Consider the following 18,657-nt stretch of genomic DNA (forward strand, 5'->3'; position numbering starts at 1 on the left):
GAAACTTTATATATATATATATATATATATATATATATATATATATATATATATATATATATATATATATATATATATATATATATATATATACATATATATATAGGAAAAAGTTATATGATACAAATGCCGATTATTTCGATTTTTTCCTGAAAAATTTATTATTTTCCTTGGGATTGTGTTGGCAGCCCTGGATATAACTCCAACACAGTAAGCTTTTGTTTACTTCTTCTTCAGACATTCATGTTGAGGATTGAAAGCTTTCCGTTTGCAATTTACTTTAAACAAAGCTCTGCATTGTGATCATGAGCAGGTTACTAACAATCAGCCTTTTAAAAACTTTTGTACATGAACTTTAAGTTCAAATACAAAAAGCTTTAACAATGCACATGAAATAATCTACTACCTCAGAAACAACAACAATTTTATAAAATCGAAATACAAAAAGGCAGCAACAAGAAAATATGCAGCGCAAGTTGTTAATGTTGTTGTTGGGCTCTCATTCTTTATGCAACTTCATACAAAGTCCGCGTGAAGTTTAATTATTCTCTAACTATACGGAAAGAATAAAGAAAAACAAAACAAATAGCGGGAGTTTTTTAATTATGCTTTTCTACTTCACACTCTTTTGCGAGTTGTGCATTCATGGATCGTTTATCATTAATGACATTTATTACTTGAATATTGTGGAACGTAGACGGGGACGGTTGGCAAACTGTGGCTGGCTTGACTCGGAGATTTTTTTCTTATAAAATAATAATGGAAATCAACACTTGCCGATACTTCTTCAAAATGCAAATGCCACAACAATAACAAAATTCAAATTGTATTTTAATAACCTTTCCACACAATTTTTTTTGGGAATGCCTACCTGCCTTCTTAAGCTCAGGGGTAAAAAGTTAAGGTGCGTCAGGTTTGTGTCCATAAAAATGCATTAATTGATTGAAATGTTTTCTTAAGTTTTCTTAGATTGCTGTTGTTGCTGATGTTCATTAACAAACATAATGCCTACGGTACCTGAGAAAATGTTGCAGACATTTTTTTATTAAACAATAAAAAAAGCGGCGAATACTTCCTAAACTTGCAATGAATGAATCAATTAGTATATTCATGGATGAATGAAAATTTAATCGGTTGAGGAGGAAACCAAATAACATTTCTGAATAGTGCATGATATGATGAATAAATCTATCAATTTTGGGCTGATATTACATATATGCAGGACAAAAACCGTAAAATTGGATGCAGATGTACAGGGTTGCCCATATTCGACGGACCCATCTGGCAACGCCATAACTTTTGACAGAGATGTCACATCGCTTAATGACATACCGCGTTTGAAGCGTCAGTCCAAGCAGATTTTTACCATGAACCAATAAACGCCACGCGAGCGCTCTGAAATAGTTGAAATTTACAAGAAGTCAATTGTGAAAACTCAACGTGCTTTTAAAACATTAAAAAATGTGAGAAGTGAGCCTTCTAAGAACACCATTGAGCGTTTATACGAAAAATTTTCGACTGGTAAGGCTCTTTCTAATCCGAAGAGGCCATATAAAAGTCGACCAAGGCGATCGGCCGAGAATATCGCTGCCGTACGAGCCAGTGTTGAGAGGTCCCCAAGAACATCCCAAAAACGCCGTTCTCAGCAGTTGGGCATGGCTCGATCCACTTTACAACGGATTATTCGCATTGATTTGCATTTGTTCCCGTACAAAATTCAATTGACGCAAAGAATGTTGCCTACGGGTCCGTCGAATATGGGCAACCCTGTATGTCCAAGGTATATACAAATCTGAACCGATCTCGGTAAAATTTGGTACAAAATATCATTCTTGTGGAGTGCATACTACGCATGTGAGGGACATATCGGATGAAACATATACAGGGTGAGCTGAAAAAATGCAACCAACTTCAGGCTGCTGTCATTTCTAAGCCACTCGTCCGACAGCTATTACAATTATTCCAGTGACAGTTCATTATATTGTTTACAAGCGTACAAAAGCATTTTGATGAGATTTTTCCAGAAAAAAGTTATTCGTGATGGAATTCAAGCGTGATAATGTGATTTCTTTATATTTGGCTGGAAAACGACAAGTGGCTATCGTTGGAGGACTCCAGCATTTAAATGTGAATAAATCTTCTGTGTCTCGTAATATCGCTCGTTACCGTGATACTTGTAGCGTAGCCTGACGTCAAGGAAGTGGACCGAAGAAAACAGCAACATCAGCAGAAATGGTTCGAAAATTAAAGGAGCGACTGGATCGAAACCCACGTCGCAGTGGCCAAAAAATGGCTCGTGAGCTGAACATATCGCAATATTCCATTCGGCAGATATTGAAAAATGAGCTCGCGGTAAAGCCATTGAAATTCCAAAAAGGGCAAGAACTTACACCGCAACAGAAAGAAAATAGACTCAAAAGAGCTAAAGAGTTGCTTCGCTTGGCCGAATGATGCTATTTCCGAAATTGTTTGCATCCATTCAATAAAATTAAAAAAAGAAATTAAAAAATTATGGCATTAGACTTTGCTGCAGTTTTTTTTTTTTATCTCTTGATCAGCTTAGAATTCTAAGTTTTTTTTAGCAATGTATGTACGAATAGAGATATACGGCTAAAATTTTGCACACATTTGCATTTTGTCAGTAAGCAGGTTAAGTAGGTAGGCCATGTTGGTCCAGGTTTTCGTATAGCCCCCACATAAGGATATCTCACTACATTAGGTATTTTAATGATTTTAGCGGAACTGTTTCAAATTTCGTATTTGAAAGTTCTAATGGAAACTACAGCCTATGTCAAACAAAATAACACATGCAGGTCCAGGTCTTCGTATAGCCCCTATGTTACGGTACCTCCCAATATTCGATATTTTGATGATTTTAGCGACATTATTAACCGAAATTGTTTCAAATTTGGTATTTGAAGTTCGTAATGGATACTACAGCCTGAGACAGAAAATTGTCTGTGCAGGTCCACGTACCTCCCGATATTCGGTATTTTGATGATTTTAGCGTCATTATTCACCAGAATTGTTTCAAATTTACGTATTTAGAGTTCCTAATAAGAACTACAGTCTGTGACAGAAAATTGTCTATGCAGGTCCAGGTCTTCGTATAGGCCCCATATATCAGTACCAACCTATATTCGGTATTTTGACGATTTTAGGTACAATACTCGCCTAAATTGTTTGGGATGTTGTATTTGAAGTTCGTAATGGGTGCTACAGCCTGTGACAGAAAATTGTCAAGGCTGGCCCAGGTCTTCGCACAGCTCCGATATAACGGTACCTCCCTATATACGATAATTTAATTATTTTAGCTACATTATTGACCGTTTATTTCAAGTTTCGAATTTGAATATGGTAATGGCTTATGACAAACAATGCCTTTAAAATTATAACAGAACTTTTTAAGGATTTTATTTTTTGATAATTTCTAAATTCGTTCCAAATGGCGGAGGGTATGCAAAGTTCGGCCTGGCCGAACTTACTGCTTTTTTACTTGTTTTCAATAGGAAGGTTTAGTTCGTGAGTTCTCGTTTTCCAATAGCCCCCCTCCTGACATTTAGTATTTTGAAAATGATTTTCTAACAGATTTTTTAAAAGTTTTTAACGTGTTCTAGCTCCTGTGACAGGCCATTGCCTATATGGGTTCACGGTATGGGTAAGGTATGAAAAGTTTGTAATGGGTTCTTTCTTCTGTGGCTGCAAACTGGCTCACTATATTTTTAACACTCATAAGGCAGTACCTCCAAATATTTGACATTTTAGCGATTTTAGCCACATTTTTAACGGATTTTTTTTTTAATTTGAGATTTGAAGCTCGCAATTCATAACAGCTACTTAGACTTTTTACCAACCAATTTCGCTGGCAAAAATGGAAGTGAACCTAATATTCAAACCAGATTCTTTTATTTTCAAAGTTTACATCATCTCGAAGTGTATTAACGCGTTTTTGTTTGCTGGTATTGAAATGTTCGACGTTTTGGTATTTAAACGATTTAAGGTGTTTTAGTTTAACCGGTTCCGAACAAAACCGCTATTTCTGTAAATGAACCGAACGGTGAACTAAGTCATTATCTAAACCAGTAAGGAAAGTCTTAAATTCGAGCGAGGCCGACTTTATGTTACCCTACACTTCTTTACATATTTAGTAGAACTTCACTAATAAATGAACTAACTAATATATGAGAGGAATATCCTCCTCTGAATCTCTGATTTCTGCTGAAGTTTCCGAGGCATTTCTGCCTTTTTAAATCCGGTCCCAATTAACTTGAAATCGGATAAAAATATATATGGGAACTATATCCAAATCTGAACCGATCTCGATAAAATGTGGCAAAGGTATTTCTAAGCTGATTTTGATATATTTCCCCGCAAATTGTGGTTACGGAGTGCATATTACGACTGTGGAGAACAAATATAACAAATCGGCTGAACAATATATATGGAAACTATAGCTATATCTAAACCGATTTTTACCAAATTTTACATACTTGTTTCAATTTGGTTGTATGTGCCAAATTCCAATTCATTTGGGCTAATATTACTCGTTTGGTGCACAATAAATGGCGGACGAAGATATATGTATGGGAGCTATATGCAGATCTGAACCGGTCTCGATAAAATTTAGCAAAAGTATTTCTGAGATGTATTTGATATATTTCCCCAAATATCCTTGTTACAGAGTGCATATTACGGCTGCGGAGGACAAAAAGAAAAAAATCGGATGATCAATATATATGGAAGCTATAGCAATATCTGAACCGATTTCGATCAAATTTGGAATACTTATTTCCAGGCCTAATTGGTCGTACATACGAAAGCTATATCTAAACCTTAACCAATTTCAACATAATTTGCCATTGAATCCCTTAAATCCCCAATTGCGAAGAAGGGTAGTATTTTATTTGCAAAGCATTTGGCAACCCTCTTAAATTAAATCATAACATTCAACAAAAAAAGCTTTTCTTGGGTATTCTTTCAAAAAGCTTTTTCAACTTCTAATCATGATCCTGAGCAGGCAGCGATTACTGGAATATGTATACATATGTGTGGCAAGAGAATTTTAAAACGTGTTTGGCAAAAGCTTTTATGAGTTTGTTTGAAACATAAAGAAGTGTTTGAACATTAGGTAAATGCTAATAATTCGCATAAGCATTTTTTTACATTTCAAGCTTATATACAAATGTGACAACACGGCACTCTGTGGCTCATCTCTCGCCGCCGAAAGGGTTGTTCGCATCCCCTAATTGCGAAGCCAAACAAAAGTAGTCTATGAATCACAAAAGTGAAACACAATGTCAAGTTAAATCTTTCGTATCTGCGACGTGTTCATACTTTGGTCGTAGGTATTAGATAAAAGTAAAGTTGCTGGAGAGAGGTCGTGAGTGGTCACTTTTTTACCCCACCCACAATGAATACAAATAGTTTATGTTAAATGGTACCTATTCCCCGAAAACCTTTATGGTCCGTTTAATTTTTTTTATACCCCCCACCATAGTATGGAGGTTATATTAAGTTTGTCATTCCGTTTGTAATACCTCGAAATATACATTTTTGACCCCACAAAGTATATGTATAGTCATGATTAGCATAAAATTCTATGTCGATTTAACAATGTCCGTGCGTCAGTCCGTCTGTGGAAATCACTCTAGCTTCCAAACGAAATGATAAAAATTTACTCAAATGTGTATTATGTCTGCAGGACTTTTGGTATTGAAAATGGGTCATGTAGGTCCACGTCTTCGTATAGTCCCCATATAACGGTACCTCCAGATATTCGGTATTTTCATGAATTTAGAGGCATTATTTACCGGAATTGTTTTAAATTTGGTATTTGAAGTTCGTAACAGATACTACAGCATAAAAGAGAAAATGGACCATATAGGTCCACTTCTTCGTATAGCCCCCATATAACGGCACCCCCCATATTCAGTATTCTGATGATTTTAGCGACATTATTTACCGGGATTATTTCAAATTTGATATTTGTAGGAATTGTCAAATTGTTTCAAATTTGATATTTGAAGTTCGTAATGGATACTACAGCATAAAACAGAAAATGGGCCATGTAGGTTCCCTTCTTCGTATAGCCCCCATATAACGGTACCCAACGATACTCGGTATTTTGTTGATTTTAGAGACATTATTTACAGGAATTGTTTCAATTTTTGTATTTGAAGTTCGTAATGGATACTACATCCTAAGACAGAAAATGGGCCATGTAGGTCTACGTCTTCGTATAGCCCCCATATAACGGTACCTCCCGATATTGGGTATTTTCATGAATTTAGAGGCATTATTTAACGGATCTATTTCAAATTTAGTGTTTGAAGTTCGTAATGAATACTACAGCCTATAACAGAAAATTGTCTGTGCAGGTCCACGTCTTCGTATAGCCCTCATATAGACGTTTTAGCGACATTATTCACAGGAATAGTTTTAAATTTGGTATTTGAAGATCGTAATGGATACTACAGCCAAGGACAGAAAATTTTTTTCTTACAGGTCCACGTTTTGGTATAGCCCCCATAATGGCTTATGACAAAACTTGGCTCTACAGGTCCACGTCGTCGTATAGACCCTAATATAACGGCAACATTCGGTAATTTTAAAATTTTAACGGATTTTTTTTTTTTTTTTTTTTTTTTTTGAAATAGCCTAATTTGTTAAAAATGGTGGAGGATATTCAAAGTTCGACCCAAGAAATATAAATTTCCAAATAAATTTGACCCTTTTATAAATAGAAGTTGGTACTATTTTGTAAAAAATTACTACATATCGGATTTTACCCTCATATGGGAATTATTGCAAAAAGCTTATCAACATGATCCATTTGTAAAACAAATGATTCCTGAAGTAATCTAAATCCCTCTATAATTTTTCAAAGTTCTATGTTAAATGGTGCGAAAAATATCCCAAAATATTTTTAGCCCTTTGTATATGGCCAAGGCTATATAAAGACTCTAAGAAATTGGGTCTTTTTTATGGCATTTTTTTGTATCAACTCGAAAAAAGGCCAAGGAAGAATTGATCAAAAAATCAAGAAATATTTTTGAGTTTTGCCTTGTTAAGGCGAAGATCATATGTTTTATGATTTATGTGTTTGTTTTCTCTTTCGAGACGAGCTTAATGATCTGAAATTTGCAGTGAAAAGGAAAGCCAGATAGACACTATCACACACTCACCACTATGCGACGCGTTTCGCCGTTGGTTAAGCGGCTCATCAGGCATATTTGGTGTGGATGATGGCTTACAAGGGCCGTTCTCTGGAAAGTAGTATATATTTCGAACATATTGCAAATTAGCATATGCGAATTATACACTAGAAACTCTCCAGGTTCGACTCAAGTTCTATTGGCAGATCTTTTTCACAGCAAAGTTTTTTTGTTTTTGTAGTGATGGATTTTTTGTCCACAACAACTACATTGCTTCCAATGCATACACTTGTTTTAGTGCTGCTTTAGGAAAACGGGTTAATGGCTCTGAACGTAGAGACGGCAACTTCTAGTTGGCTGCACACCGAGGTCCGCGGTTCAAATCCCACAGCCAGGCTCGGCTGAATTTTTGAGTTTTGCCTTGTTAAGGCGAAGATCAGGCATATTTGCCTGATGAGCCGCTTAACCAACGGCGAAACGCGTCGCATAGTGGTGAGTGTGTGATAGTGTCTATCTGGCTTTCCTTTTCACTGCAAATTTCAGATCATTAAGCTCGTCTCGAAAGAGAAAACAAACAAGAAATATTTTTTTTTTTTTTTTTTTTTGAATTTGACGGAAATAAATTTGTGTTCAACGTTTTCCTTCTAAAATGATGCTTTATAGGATAATTTTGCATAAACTCACATAAAGTACGGCCTCAAACCTAAAATGTATTTTATAATATTTATGAATTCCCGGCGATGAAAAATATCCCAAAATATTGTTAGCGCTTTCTATATGGCCAAGGCTATATAAAGACTCTAAGAAATTGGGTCTTTTTTATTGTTCTTTTTTGTATCAACTCGAAAAAAAAGGCCGAGGAAGAATTTATCAAAAAATCAAGAAATATTTTTTTTTTTTGAATTTGACGAAAATAAATTTGTGTTCAACGTTTTCCTTCTAAAATGATGCTTTTTAGGATAATTTTGCATAAACTCACATAAAGTACGGCCTTAACCCTAAAATGTATTTTATAATATTTATGAATTCCCGGCGACTAAAAACAGAATACCGTCTGTTTACTTTTCGCAATTTCCTTGCAAAAGAGAATAAAACTACATTACTTTCTCAGAAAGAAGTTGCTGGACAATTCTTGCTGGAAAAGTAACCAGACACACCTAATATTACTTCAATACTGTTATTCTTTTCATTTTCAAAAGTGGCTATGTTCCACATGTTACTAGTTACGCTATTAATATCTATGTATTTATTTATTCGGCATATAACTAATTAAATATATTCAGAGTTTTTTTTGCAAGGCAAAATATAATTTTCAAATAATTCTGGGGAATTGTAGTGAAGAACATTGTATCTCCGTGTACATCACATATTCCCCCAAGAGCCAAACTGATATTGTGCCTGTGTTACATTGTGATGCAACACAAAATAAGCTAGTTAGTCATTAAGTTAGTTCCATTGTCCAATGGGGATATCTTTTTTTCCAATATCTTGTTCTTCATTTGTAATGCACTCTTAAATATTTTATACAAATCTATTTTTTTTAATAATTCACATATGCATTTTTCTCTTCACGTTTAGTATATATAATGCATTTGAGCGCCGTCCTGCCAGCGGTCGGTCCAGTTCTCCCAGCTGGAAAGGTTGATCACATCCCTTCATTGTGGTGTCAAACGCCTTCTGCGTTATCGATGGCCGGCCATCTCATCCCCAAATGTCTAACAGCAAAGTGTTGTTCGTTCCAACGTTTGCGAGGCAGCTACGCTCCTCTTGTGTTAGCACATATCATCGGTAAAGAAAGGCCGCTTTCCCGACGCGTTAAGCCTCGGTTGGGATTGCATCTAGCGCTACCAAGCTGTTGGGGAGAACGGTGCAAATCTTTGTGATGGGTTTGTGCGTGATCGGCTGCGACTGTTTTTTTTCGCCAAAATGAAAAAGAAAATCCACACTTTTAAATTTGAGAATAAAATTTTTCTTAGCAATTTTTTTTTATTCTGAAAATATTAATTTCTTCACATTTATAGATATTATATTAAATTTCTGAAATGAAAAACCTTTTTTCAGAAATGTTATTATTTTTCTGAATTCTCCCTTTTATACATACCCATTTGCCATGGATTGAGAGGTTAATATAAATAAATTTCCGAGGTTGTGAGTTCAAATCCCGACAGTGTTAATTTTGATGAAATATTTTATTTTTTATTTTGATAAAATATGGATAATTCCCTTTTTGTTTAAAATTTTTATGAAAAAATAGGGGTTTCCGCCAAAGGGGAAAATATTTCAGAATGCGGCACAAGTAAAAAAAATACATAAGAAGAAATATTTCACAATGAAATGTATGTCTTAAAAGTTCTTTTGACAATTATTAAATACCAGCCCACCCGATTCGCTTTGTTGGCCTCTGGTTTTATCTTTTAATTCTTCGCTTTAAACTTTGCTAAAAAAACGGCTGGAGTCAATCAAATTGCCTGCTATCATGGTTTAAAGTTATTAATGATTTCCTTGTTTTGTGGGTTATTTATTTAGTCTTTTGATTCCATTTCTTTATGGGACTCATTATATATATATGGTAAATGAATGATAGTTTGAATGACACCTGTATAACACCATCTACATGCATTAAAGCTGCGAATCGGTAGTAATTTCTGAATAGAATACCTATCTCAAAAAATGTTGGTACCTGCCTCCTTAAATGCTTTGAAGAAACAAAACGCATTTTCTGGCCACAAAGCTGTTACTAAATCTATAATAAAATATATATAACCCCAACCATATGAAGGGAGCAAATTATTTTGCCATCAGTTTTTATACCCTCCACCATAGTATGGAGGAATATACATTTTACACGCCACAAAGTACATATATTGTTGAACAGCATAAAATTCTATGTCGATTTGGCGATTTCCGACCGTCTGTCCGTCTGTGGAAATCACTCTAACTTCCGAGCAAAATGAAGTAGATTGATAAAATTTTACTCAAATGTAAATAATTTCTGCAGAACTTTTGGTATTGAAAATGGGCCATGTAGGTCCACGGTTTGGTATAGCCCCCATTTAACGTTACCTCCCGATATTCGGTATTTTAATGATTTTTGCAACATTTTCACGGCTTTGTCTAAAAGTTTAAAGTGAAATTCGGATACTTTTATGTTAAAATGTTTTCTTTACCCTAAGGATACCTTAATGTGTGTCCGTCTGTTGTAATCACGCTACAGTCTAAACGAATTAAGGTAGGAAGCTAAAATTTTGCACAGATCTGTCTTTTGTCTGCAGGCAGGTCAAGTTCGAAGATGGGCTATATTGGTCCACGATATCGTATAGCCCCCATATAACGGTACCCCCGATATTCGGTATTTTGACGATGTTTGCCACATTTTTCAATGGATTTGTCTGAAAATCTACACAAGTAGTTCCTTGTGGGTACTTTATACCTCGCAGAGAATTATCTATATGGGTCCACAATATCGTATAGCCTCCATATAACGGTAACCCCGCGGTATTCGGTATTTTGATGATTTTAGCCACATTTTTCAATGGAATTGTCTGAAATTCCACAAAAGGAGTCCCTTGTGGGCATTTTACCCCCTCAAAAAGAATTGTCTATATAGGTCCACGATATCGTATATCTCCCATATAACTGTACCCCCCGATATTCGGTATTTTGATGATGTTAGCCACATTTTTCAATGGAATGGTCACAAGGGGTTCGTTGTGGGCACTTTACCCCCCGACAGAGAATTCTCTATATAGGTTAACGATAACGTATAGCTCCCATATGGGTACCCGCGATTTCCGGTATTTTGATGATTTTAGCCACATTTTCAATCGTATTGTCTGAAAGTCCACACACGGAGTTCTTTGTGAGCACTTTACCCCCTGAAACGGAATTGTCTATATAGGTCCACAATATCGTATATCCCCCATATAACGGTACTCCCCTATATTCGGTATTTTGATGATTCTAGCCACCTTTTTCCAATATGATTATCTGAAAATCCACACAAGGAATTCCTTGTGAGTACTTTACACCCAGACATAGATTTGTCTTTATAGGTCCACAATATCGTATATCCACCCATATATCGGCAACTTCCTATATTAGATATTTTAAAGATTTTAAAAGAATTTTTAATGGATTTTATTTTTTTGAAAATTTTCTAAAAATTTGGTTATAGGTGAAGGGATAGAGCTGGAATCCCGAAAGTTGATGTAGATGTAACTGTTTGTGTCTGTATTTAAGATATGATGGTGCTTTTCGAAATGTGTGCAATAATTGTGCGAATCCTCAAATTTAATATTAAGGTGTCTTTTGGTATCTGGAATTGAATGGTACTAAATTTGGTATTGGGTGAAGTAAAAGAGCTGAAATCCTGAGATTTGATACTGATGTAAATGTTTGTGTGTCTGTGTTTAAGACATGATGGTGGTTTTGGAAATGTGTATTATAGTTGCTCGAAAAGTACTAAGTGGTACTAAATTGGGTATTGGATGAAGGGATAAGACTGGAATCCCGAAATTTGGTAATGATGTCTCTGTTGGTATGTGGAATTGATATATGAAGGTCATTTTGGAAATGTGCACTAAAGTTTTACGAAAGTACTAAATGGTACTTTATTTGGTATTGGGTGAAGGAATAGGTCTCGCTTGTTATCTGGGATTGAGGTATGGAGGTAGTTATGGAAATGTGTACCATAATTGTTGGAAAAGTACTGAAGTGTACTATATTTTTTGTATTATGCGAAGGGATAGAGATAAAATTCTGAGATTTGATATTAGATTATTGATGGTATCCGATGGTTTGGAAATGTGTACTATAATTGTACGAAAAGTACTAAATCGTACTAAAATTGGTATCGGGTGAAGAGAATTCTGAAATTTGATTTGATTTAGATGCGGAGGTAGTTTTGGAAATGTGTACTATATTTGTACGAAAAGTACTACATAGTACTACATTTTGTATTGCGTGAAGGGGTAGATATGAAATCCTCATGATTTTGGAAATGCTTACCATATTTGCACGAAAAGTACTAACTAGTACTAAATTTGGTATTGGGTGAAGGGAAAGAACTGTTATGTCCGTGTGTAAGATGTGAAGGTGTTTGTGTCTGTGTTTAAGATATGAAGGTGGTTTTGGAAATGTGTATCACAGTTGCCCCAAAAATACTAATTGGTACTAAATTTGGTATCGGGTGAAGGGATAGGGTTGAAATCCCTAAATTTGTTGGAATCTTGGATTGAAATATGAAGGTGGTTTTGAAAATATATCCTACAATTGTATGATAAGTGGTATTGAGTGAAGGTATAGAGCTGAAATGCTGAGGAGAAGTTGAAATAGTTTTGAACAAAAAATTGTATGTAGGGCCATTGTGTAATTGTTTAACTAATATCCTCCTCGGTAAACTCCATCTTTCTATGAGCTTTTCCGTAAGAGGAACAACTTAATAATGTGTAAAACTTTGAAAGTCTGAAAACTTAAAGTCTGAATCAAAAAATTTCGTCAAACCGAACTTATTGCGCATTTTGAGTACTAACAAGTAAAAAAGATGTAAGTTCGGCCGGGCCGAACTCTAAATACCCTCCACCATTTGACACAAATTTGGCAATTTTCAAACAAATAAAATCCGTTAAAAATTCTGTTAAAATCTTAAAAATACCGAAAGTAGCCGTGTATTACGTACGACCACGTGGACCTGCATAGGTAACTTTTGTCATAAGCTATTACAATATTCAAATGCGAATCTTAAAAGAAAAATTTGTTCATAATGTAGCTGAAATCATCAAAATACGGAATATAGGGAGATACCATGTTGGTTATAAAAAGTGGACCTGCACACACAATTTTCTGTCATAGGCTGTAGTATCCATTACGAACTTCAAATGCGAAATTTGTAACATTTCCTTTAAATAATGTCGCTAAAAGCATCAAAATACTGAATATCGGGAGGTACCGTTGTATGGGGGCTATGCGAAGACGTGGGCCTGCACAGATAATTTTCTTTCATAGGTAGTAGTATCCATTACGAACTTCAAATACTAAATTTGAAACAATTCCGGTAAATAATGTCACTAAAATCATCAAAATACCGAATATCGGGAGGTACCGTAATGGGGGTATACGAAGACAAGGACCTGCACAGACAATTTTCCGTCGTAGGCTGTAGTAACCATTATGAACTTCAAATGCCAAATTTGAAACAATTCTGGTAAATAATATCGGTAAAATCGTCAAAATACCGAATATCGGGAGGTACCGTTATATGGGGGCTATGCGAAGACGTGGACCTGCACAGATAATTTTCTGTCATAGGCTGTAGTACTCATTACGAACTATCATATCGAAATTTGAAACAATTTCGGTGAACAATGTTGCCAAAAACATTAAAATACCGAATATAGGGAGGTGCAGTTATATGGCGTCTAAAGTTAAATGTGGACCTATGTAGCCCATTTTCAATTCCAAATAAACACACACTTGAGTAAAATTTTATCAACCTACTCCAATTCGTTCGAAAGCTGGAGTGATTTCCACAGACGGACGGACGGTCATCGTAAAATCGACATAGAATTGTATGCTGATTAAGAATATACATATACTATGTGGGAACTAAAATGTATATTTCGAGGTGTTAGAAACTGAATGAAAATTTAATATACCCTCTATACTATGGTGGAGGGTATAAAAAGGCCTATCACGAACTGTTAGACAAAATCTAAAATTTTTAAGTGGACTTTACGCTGAAGAAGTAGCGGGCACTTGCTAATAATAGATAAGGCCTAAAGTTGGAATATTTACTTTCAATTTTTATGGCACATCTGTATATATGTGGCGAAACACTGTCTGCCACTTTCAAACTTGTTAACTTGTTGATTTCATATATAGGTCACTTTCTCGATCTGCCTTTCCACCTTTGCGCAATGAAATTGACTTTACATTGTAAGAAGACAATCTTTTTTAATTCAGCCAGAAGTTACCCATTTTGTATAACCAGTTTTGTGAAAAATACAATAATTACAAGTAATTTAAAGTTCAACCATATGTTAAATTGGCCCCATCGACAAAGAATGATGGAGTATCCCATATGTTAGTAGCAATGTAAAATACAATTAAGACACCGAAAGATGGATAAATGACACCAGCAATAAAAAATGATACTTTTAGATATTAAATGGCAAAATTACCCCTCTGCCAAGACGCCGACCGGCAACGCCAACGCCGACGCCAACAACGTAAAGAGTGACGTCTCTCTCTCCAAAATAGAGCCCAGCCACAGTTGTGAATTTACTAACTGTTGTGTGGAGAGTGTCAGAGCATCTGCGTTGGCGTAGACATTGCCGTCAACGTCATGCCATAATGATCATACACTCTTGTGTGAGCCGTAGAACAACGACAGTTACGTTGCCGGACATCAAACTACTGCTGGATGGCTGACTTAACTGAGTGATCTCAACTTTGGTCGTTTAAACAAAAAGTCAGTTGACGAAAAATGTTGCTCGCAGCAACAACAAAAGGCGGTTAAGTGCGAGAAAATACGGAAAACACCTACCTAAAATTGAAAACCAAACAAAAAAATTTAAAACAAGAAATTGGCCAATTAATATTGGAGAGCAAAAAAAAATATCAACTACATAATGTATTTGTGAATTTCCTGGAATTGGTGAAAATTATGTGAAATTTCGTTCAAAGTGAATTTTCATTTTCAAAGAAAATCTGTAAATAATACCTACTTTGAAGTTAATGAATTAAAAAAGTGAATTTAAGCAACAAAATTGCATTAGTTTTTTTGAGTGGTAAATTTTAGTTTTTTTTGTTCTTCTTCTTCATTATTTCCAAGTTTTACTTAATTTTTTGTGTTATTGTTGTTGTTGGTGGTGGTAGCTGGCCGACAGGCGATCTTGTTTTTGTGTGTAAAAATTGCTATACTACAAATGCCGATTGTTTGACAGTTTTTGGCTTGCTACCTGTTTGAATTTAACTGCCAGTGTATGAGTGTGGTTTTACCTGTTCGCACCGTGCTCTCTGACTCTGTGGCAAAAAGAGATCCATGAGATACAAAACAAAAAAAAAAATAACTACCCACAAAACCATATGCTTTTCGTTCCCTACAAAGGGAGAGAGTTTAAAATCCACATCGGCGTTACTGTGTCTGTGTGATGCCATGAGAGAGCAAGAGAATGAGTATCAATTGATTTCAATTAACAAAACAGAGTTCAATTTCAATTAAAATGCATGAGTGCGAAAAAGGGAGAGAGAGATCGACTATAATTAAAGAGAACAAAAAAATAAATACAATTGTTGAATACAATTAGCACGTAGTGAGTGAGAGTGTTCAGTGAGTGTAATTTCTGTGTAAATTCAACGAATACAACAACTCCAGTTGATATTTAAAATGTTGTAGCTACAATGCAACAAGTATGGCAAGATCATAAAATGGCTTTAAAAAGGAGTAACAACGAATTAATAACACCCTACTATATGAACAAAAAAACCAAATGCTTCACAAACAAAGCGAAAAGGGTAGCTATTCAGAGGAATGGATTTTTTTGTACTAGGTTTTTGAATCCAAAAATGCGAAGAAAAGATTAATGAAAAAATACATTTTATGTTCTAAGCAACCACAAACAATACAAGTAAAAAATATTATGTTCGGCCGTGCCGAAATTTCGATACCATAAGGTTATAAATATTTTTAAATAAAAGCAACTGGATACAAACGTATTCCACTATTATCTGCAGTGAGATCGGTTGAAGGAAGCAGTTAAAGTTTTGAAATGGATTGGAGTGGACGGTTTATGGAGTCGGTGGGTCAGTTATATAGAAATCTTGGAATAACTCCAATTTAGGTAAAACCCTTGGGTATTTTTTTAGAATTTCTCCAGGGCTAGGCATTTGCATCCAGATTCCAGGAAAGTATTTTTTGCTTGGGCTAGGGATATTTGACTCAATAGTCTCGAACCAAAATAGATATATTTACCAAAATAGATATATAAATAGATAATATTAAAAATCAAACAGAACAGAACTGGGTCATCCAGGTTCAAAGACTCATATCTCTGGATCCAAGAAAGATAATAACAACAACATTGTAGCATTTTGGAAATGTTATAGTGTAAACTGTAATATGGCGGATATGTCTTTTGAGGGATTTTTTAAATATGGGTCCAAAAATCGATAATATTTAAACATTCCCCGAATAACGTTTTGAACAACCCCATCATGTGATCATTGTTGGAAAGGTATTTTAGCTTTTAAATGATGCCTACATCAGTTTAGTGGATCCGGGTCTCAAATATCAGGGCTTCCGGCTCCCGAAAAAAAAAAACTTTCTCGGAATCAGGGTACGAATAGTATTTTAGCTTTCAAATGATACCTATATTGACCATATCAGTTTAGTGGATCCGGATATAACCCATGTCTTAGATATCAGATCAGAAAAATATACTTTCCCGGAATTGGGGTATGAATACCTTCCTCTAGAAAATTAAAAAATAGATATGAGAGTTTTTATTAAACTAGAGTTAGATCTCGAAATCTTGGATCGATGTGGTCAATGCTTTGGCAACAGTTGTAGAAGCTATTATGATCTACAAATACAATATTTGGACAAATTCGTTAGAAAATTTGGCTTAAATCGTCAAAATAGTGCTAGTTTATGAGTGCTATAGTAAAAAGTGGACCTATACACACTATGTTCAGACGCTAGAGGTAGAATCTTCTACGAACTCTTAATATCAAATGTATAACAATTTCGTTGAAAAATGAGGCTAAAATGATTAAAATACTGAACATCACGAGGAACTGTTATATAAGCGCTGCAGGAAAACGTGGACCTGTTCTTCCTATTCATTTTCATTATTTCCAAGTTATACTTAATTTTTGTGTTATTGTTGTTGTTGATGGTGGTGGTAGCTGGCCGATATGCTATACTACAAATGCCGATTGTTTGATAGTTTTTGACTTGCTACCAGGAAAACGTGAACCTGTACAGACAATATTCTGTCACAGGAGGTAGGACCCGGTGCAAACTCTCAATACCAAATAAATACGTTGACCGATATTTATTTAGAGGTGCTACAAAGAGAATGACAAATTTAATATTCTCTTCTTTCCAAGGTGGAGGGTATACAAATGAGTGATGTTCGCTTATAAAGCTGCAGTTTGATCACCAGTGCAAGTGTCTTCAAAGTGCATGTTTTCGCATGAAGGATTATTTCATGTGTGAGCTCCGGTTATGAACCTGTCGGATATGCTTTACCAGCCTATATATTGGTTTATTATGTAAATAGATTCAAGGTGTAGTTATGAACAATCGTAGACGTGCCATTTTTACATACATGATCCTGGCTATGATGTTTTTAAAATAATTCCTTCTAATGTTTTGTAAATTGTCAAATTAACAAATGAAAAGGAAATACATTCGGCCAGGCAGAACTATGAAAAGTACTGCTTAAATTACAAAATACGTTCAGATTTGGATATAGCTCCCATATATATCTTCATCCGATTTCGGGGTAATTGACCACCAAATGGCCAATATCAGCCCAAATGGCCCGAATTTTGGCACATGTGACCGAAATTAGCCTTAAAGCAAATACAACAAATTTGGAGAAAATCGGATCAGAAACAGCTATAGCTCCAATATATATGTTTTATCCGATTTGGTGTTTAAGCCTCTCACATTCGTAATATGCACTCCACAAGAATGATATTTGGTACCAGATATAAGATACAGCCCAGAAATAGCTGTTTGTAATTTTATCGAAATCGGTTCAGATTTGAATATAGCTCCCATATATATCTTCATCCGATTTCGGGTTAATTGTGCATCAAATGGCCAATATCAGCCCAAATGGCATGAATTTTGGCAAATTCAACCGAAACCAGCCTATAGGCAAGTACACCAATTTTAGTAAAAATCGGTTCAGATATAGCTATAGCTCCCATATATATCTTTCATCCGATTTAGTCGTTAAGTCCCTCACATTCGTAATATGCACTCCACAGGAATGATATTTGGTACCAGAAATCAGATAAAGCCCAAAAATAGTTGATTTTAATTTTATTAAAATCTGTTTCGATTTGGATATGCCTCCCATATATATCTTCATCCGATTTCGTGTTAATTGTGCATCAAATGGCCAATATCAGCCCAAATCACCTGAATTTTCGTACATAAGACCGAATTCAGTCTGGAAGCCAATACGTCAAATTTGGAGAAACCCGGTTCAGAGATAGCTATAGTTCGTAAAATGCACGATAGAATTACATAGATTTTGATTTTGTACCAAATATCTCATAGAGCTCTGAAATGCCCTGTATAAACCTTTTTACGAGAGCTCTACTAAATATGCATAGTGGTGTAGGGTATCATATAGTCGGCCCCGCCCGACTTTTGAGCTTTCCTTACTGGTTTTTATTTGCAGTCAGGTCAAAATCGACGATTTAAGCTGATATCAAAAAACCGCCTCTGAAACTGACAACTGGTATTAAGTACCATTATTGGGTA

General features: G+C 35.3%; 1 protein-coding gene across 4 annotated transcripts in view; it reads left to right on the plus strand.

The window, feature by feature from the left end:
- Positions 1-14,521: 14,521 nt before the first annotated feature.
- Positions 14,522-18,657, plus strand: part of LOC101890185 (uncharacterized) — a 93,059-nt gene continuing 88,923 nt past the window's right edge. Inside the window, exon 1 of one of the 4 annotated variants that reach the window (XM_059127951.1) lies at positions 14,522-14,622. The gene's annotated coding sequence lies outside the window, so the exon portion shown is untranslated. The other 3 variants (XM_059127950.1, XM_059127952.1, XM_059127953.1) reach the window with 3 other exon arrangements.

Source organism: Musca domestica, unplaced genomic scaffold, assembly GCF_030504385.1.
Source record: "Musca domestica strain aabys unplaced genomic scaffold, Musca_domestica.polishedcontigs.V.1.1 49, whole genome shotgun sequence".
Taxonomy (NCBI): Eukaryota; Metazoa; Arthropoda; class Insecta; order Diptera; family Muscidae; genus Musca; species Musca domestica.